We start from the raw sequence: 5,293 nt of genomic DNA, 5'->3' as shown, positions 1-5,293 counted from the left end.
GGTTGAGAACATGCAATCTTGGAAGTGTGTTGATTTTCTTTGTTTTGTAGGATTGTAGGATTCATCTCATGGCTTTTATTTGTTTGTGGAAGTTAATAAAATTTGAATATTGTGTGGGATGGATTGAGATTAGTTATCTTTATTTTGGAGTTCAACTTGTGGTTTTTGTGTATTTATGGAAGTTTAATGTTGAGAACATGTAGTCTTGGAAGTGTGTTGATTTTCTTTCTTTCGTAGGATTTGTAGGGTTCATCTTATGGCTTTTGTTTGTTTATAGAAGTTTATGAATTTTAAATGTTGTGTGGGGTGAGTTTGAAATTAGTTTTGAAATGAGGAGTTGAGAGTTCTTCTTACATTTAATCTTCATATATAGAATAATGTTCTCTAATTAATATAATTGTGGGTAAACTATTGTTTTGGAAATGTTGTTTGGAGATGATGTTGAAGATCCGTTTGGAGATGCCGTTTGGAGATGTCATCACACTTTTTTCTATGTATTCATCAAGACAGGTTTGTTTTATAGATTATCTTTGCCAACTTTTCTCTCTTTTGTGTAATAAAGAATACTATCAACTTTGTTTTTGTTTTTGTTTATTTGTATGTGAATACATTTCATTCTTTATGTGTTTGATTTGTTTAATAATGTTCTAAAAGGTTATTGAGATAAAAAAAAAACAAAAGGTTTGGATATTGTACTAATTCCCGACGACAATGTTATGAATTCTATTATCTTTCGACGGCTAGTCAATCGTCGAGACTTTGATTTTAGAAACTGTGAATCAAACTCTTAAACTCTCAACGACAGTAATATTGTCGAGAGATTAGAGAACTCCCGACGATAAATACATCCATTGGGAGTAATAAACTCCCGACATTGTACAAGAGGCGTCGGGAGTTGTCGTAACTCTCGATGGTGTGTATATGTGCATCGGGAGATGGTCTCCCAATTGATTTATCCCGACTAAACTCCTGACGCATTTTTTACCATTTTTCGGCGATTCGGAGCGTCGGTAAAGGGGTTTTCTTGTAGTGTCCATTTTTTAATACCGTGCGTAATGGTTGGTATGCCTAGAGAATGAACTTTAAAAATATGGTTTAATTAATAAATTAATTAATATCAAGTATTCATAGAAAAATAAATTAAATAATGCTAAATTTAATTGATGACTACATTAATTGGTCTCTTGCATTTAATTAAATACTTATTTCAGTGGTTTAAAATCTAGACATTCAAATCTCAAATATTTAGGCACCGTTTGGTAACTACTTCGTTTATTTTTTTTTTAATTAAGTCTATTTTCTCCCTTATTTCTTATAATGATTTGTATCTTTCTTAAGTACAATAGTTGAATTTTTAGCCACATTCTAAAAGTAAACACAACTTTCTAAAAGCTACTTTTTTTAGTTTTCAAATTTTGACTTAGTTTTTTAAACTAACGATAAAAAGTAGATAACAAAGGAAAAAATTTCAGCTTAATTTTAAAAAACAAAAACCAAAAACCAAATGGTTACCTAACGAAGTATTAATATTTATACCCATAAATCAATATATGTCATCCAAATAGAAGTTTAGAGAAAGAAATTGGATAGATATGTTTGAACTGAATGGAGAAATGAAAATTAAATATAGATACGTTTTAGAGAGAGAAAAAGTTATGAAAAATTGAAAAATCTTAGAGAAAAAGAGAAAATTTTCAGAGAAAACTTAGAGAAAAAAAAGTTAGGAAGAGAAATTTGTTGCAATGATATATGTTGAAGAGGGGAAAAATGAGCATTGTAAGGAAAATTTGTTTTTGAAAAGAAGAAATATCTTTGTTGTTTTCAAATTTTACATGTGATTTCAAAATCTTTTATAAAAAACAGAAAATTAAAAACCTAATTGGTTATTAGGGTTTCATTACTATTTTGTTTTTGGTATTCTATTTTAAAAAGTTATGGATGTTTTTCATCATTTTTATAAGCTTCACACCTTTTTAAAAATACATATTTAAATTCCAAACTAAATTTGGAAAACAAATGAAGTTTTCAAAATAATAAAACAAGAAATAAGAGTAATCTTTGTAAGATTAATTTTCGAAAATCAATAACTTAAAAGAAAATATTTTGTCAATGGGTTCTAAATAATAACCATATTAAAAAAAAAGGGAGAAAAAAGGAAAAAGGAAATAAAAAAATAGAGATAACAAAAAGATTTGTTTTCAAACATAGAAAAATGAGATGAATTATTTACAAATATAGTAAAATTAGATTTAGAGTCTATTATTGTCTATCACTTATAAAGAGTGATATTTTGCTATATTTGATCAATAGTCTTTTCATTTAAAACAATCACCCTAAAGAAAGAAAGGTTATTAAACAACTCCAATCTTTTTTTTTAGGTTGATTGGGGTATTATCAAACAGGCTCCCATTATTGTCAGAAGAAAATTAAAAATAATAACAATAAAAAATGCTTATGAGTTAATTAATTTTCCAAAATAGAAAACCGAAAAAGAAAATTCAATTTGAATTTTGAAAACATCTCAAAAAGGTACATGATATCACAACTTAACACTAGATGAAATTGAGGTGATGTTTATAAGTTTAATTTTCTAAAAATCAAAAATAAAAAATTAAATAATTACCAAATTGAATACTTAATTGATCCTCTTGTTCTATAGAATTTTTCTATGAACTTTGTGAGGAAGGATTGGAATCACATATGCATCTACATGGATTTTACTTAAATTAAACACATAAAGTAAATCTCATTTTAATAGTTGAACTTTGAACATTGTTTCACTTTATAGCAAAACTTCCAAATTTGTTTTACTTTTAATCATAAACTTCCAAAATATTGACTATAATTCCCCAAGCTTTAAAATGCTTATTTTAGTTCTTCGTTTTTCATGCTTCAAAATGCTTATTTTAACTCTTACGCCTTTAAAAAGAGGTGGTTATTACACACGAGAAGATTGATGTATCTTTTTCCCCTACAAGACGTTACAATATTTAGCGCATTTCCCATACTCTTGTGACTCGATCATGATGTTATTTTGTAATGGGTTGCTTGGCATTTGTTTCCTTAAAAAAAATAATAATTAAATATTTTGAGTTTTATTTTTCTTAAGAGAAGGTGGAGTTTTGTAAAATTGCAGACCATGCTTTTTAATCTCTTTCTCATGGAAGATTCAGCAGCCAAGTAGACCATAAACACTGCCACGATTGAGTCAGAAATATTTTGAGTTTTATTATTATTTTGATCTAAACAAACTAAACATATCTTCTAGTATGTATACTAATATATTATCTTGAGCATATGTTTTTCTTTTTAAACCTGTGTATTAGATTAAAAAATACTGAGAACAAGAAATATATCAAGAATTTGTTATAAAACGAGAACAATAATAAAAATAATACAAGAACAAAGAAAATAGTAAGCAGAGAGAAAAGTAGAAGAGAAGAAATTAGAGGAAACAAATAGTAAATTTAGTTTTGTTGTGTTTATAAATGATCTCTACAACCTCTATTTATAGGATTGTAAAATAATGAATACAAGAGAAAGTTGTGGAGATTAATAAGGAAGGTAATGAATGAATTTGTAACCTATGGAGGTTATGAACATCATCGTAATTCTAATATTTATAACAGAACCAAAATCATTATTGTTATAATTTTTTCAAACTAGAATGGACACTATAAAAGTTGAAAATAGTCCACTTTAAAAATTCATGATTCAAATAGACATTTTGAAAACCTAAAAATCAAATTAAAATAAGCTTAATAGTTTGAGACTAATATAAAAATTCACAAAAATCATACAAATATGATCTTCAATAATTAATGAAAATATAATCAAAATCATGTAGGTAGTAGTTTTAGAACTTTTGCACTAACAGCTTCTTTTAATAACTACTTCAATTTACACTTTTTATGTCCATGTAAGCCACCTACAAATATTAATTATGTCCTCTTGCAAGACACAATTCTTTTGACTGATGCCAAAAAGTCCAACTAGAAGTTATAAAGAAATACTAGACTCTTTGGCCATTATCCTCTTACCATACCTAAGAATGGATTTCAAAGATACCAGAAGAATCAATGTAATTGAGTCACTAACTTCTTTTTTCTTAGTAATTTCCATTGAAGATTTCTCCTAATGCAGCAAAATCACAGCAACAAAAGAGCAGAAAAATTAGACATTTGATGAACTTAATTAATTTTATTAGTGTCACTTACCTTAAAGATTTTCAAATCTTCTGCGTTGCAATTTACATTCACCCTTATCTTGTCTCTTTGTTTCTCTGGGGACTTAATCTCCTCTACCTTAATCTTCTCTTTCTGTTTTTTTTCATATGCAGTCTTCATCTTGTCTTTTTGTTTATCTTGAGATTAAATCTCATCTGCTAAAAATTGCTTGGAGCAACTTTCATGTCCAGAAAATGCCGTAGAAGATGACATTTGAAAACGAGCTTCTTGAGTACCCAAAGTTTGTGTTAAGATATCATTGGGGGAGTAATGTTTGTGGCACAATAGGTATTATTCTTTGAGATCTCATCCTAAAAAGAAATGAAATTTAATATAATTAAGCTATATACATATACTTCATATAAATTTAATACTTGTCTTACTATTCGATTGACGACTTCTTGAACATCTTCATTGTCATATTATCCCTTCTTATTAACTCGAGCCTTCTTCCATAGGTTAGCTCGATCAAAATCTCTTTCATTTAAAGATACTTTCTTCTACATTCAAATGAAGAAAAAATTAGATATTGTGATACATTTAGGAATCGTGAGAACATATATTAAATTCTTACCGTCTTTCAATAATGTTAGCATAACATTTTCTTAAAATTCGATGATTGTACTTATTCTTAGATCGACGTTCTTGTTGCAAGCGTCTTTTTTCCTAAACAAACGTAATGATTATTAGTAGGGAATGACATAACAAATATTTATAAAATTAAATTAATAATTTACCTGAAACTTTACACACAATCTCGATCTTACAAACTCTTGCCAATGACTTTGATCAATAAATGAATACTTTTCTGGTGGATTTATCAGAAGTTGAGGTTCATCTTTAAATGACATAATGTATTTTGTTGTTAACCAATTCTTAAACTAACGAAAAGCTAATGCCTATAGTTTTCATAATGTCCTTCCTAGATCTCGTATCAATTACAAAGGCGGCCTAAACATTGAAAAGTTAGTAAAAACATTACATATACATCTACAATATTATCAAGATAAAAAGTTGAATATATATACCTCAATTGTACTATATATCTCATCTTTCAACTCAGTAGG

Source organism: Benincasa hispida, chromosome 11 (assembly GCF_009727055.1).
Source record: "Benincasa hispida cultivar B227 chromosome 11, ASM972705v1, whole genome shotgun sequence".
NCBI lineage: Eukaryota > Viridiplantae > Streptophyta > Magnoliopsida > Cucurbitales > Cucurbitaceae > Benincasa > Benincasa hispida.
This window is presented reverse-complemented; position numbering follows the sequence as displayed.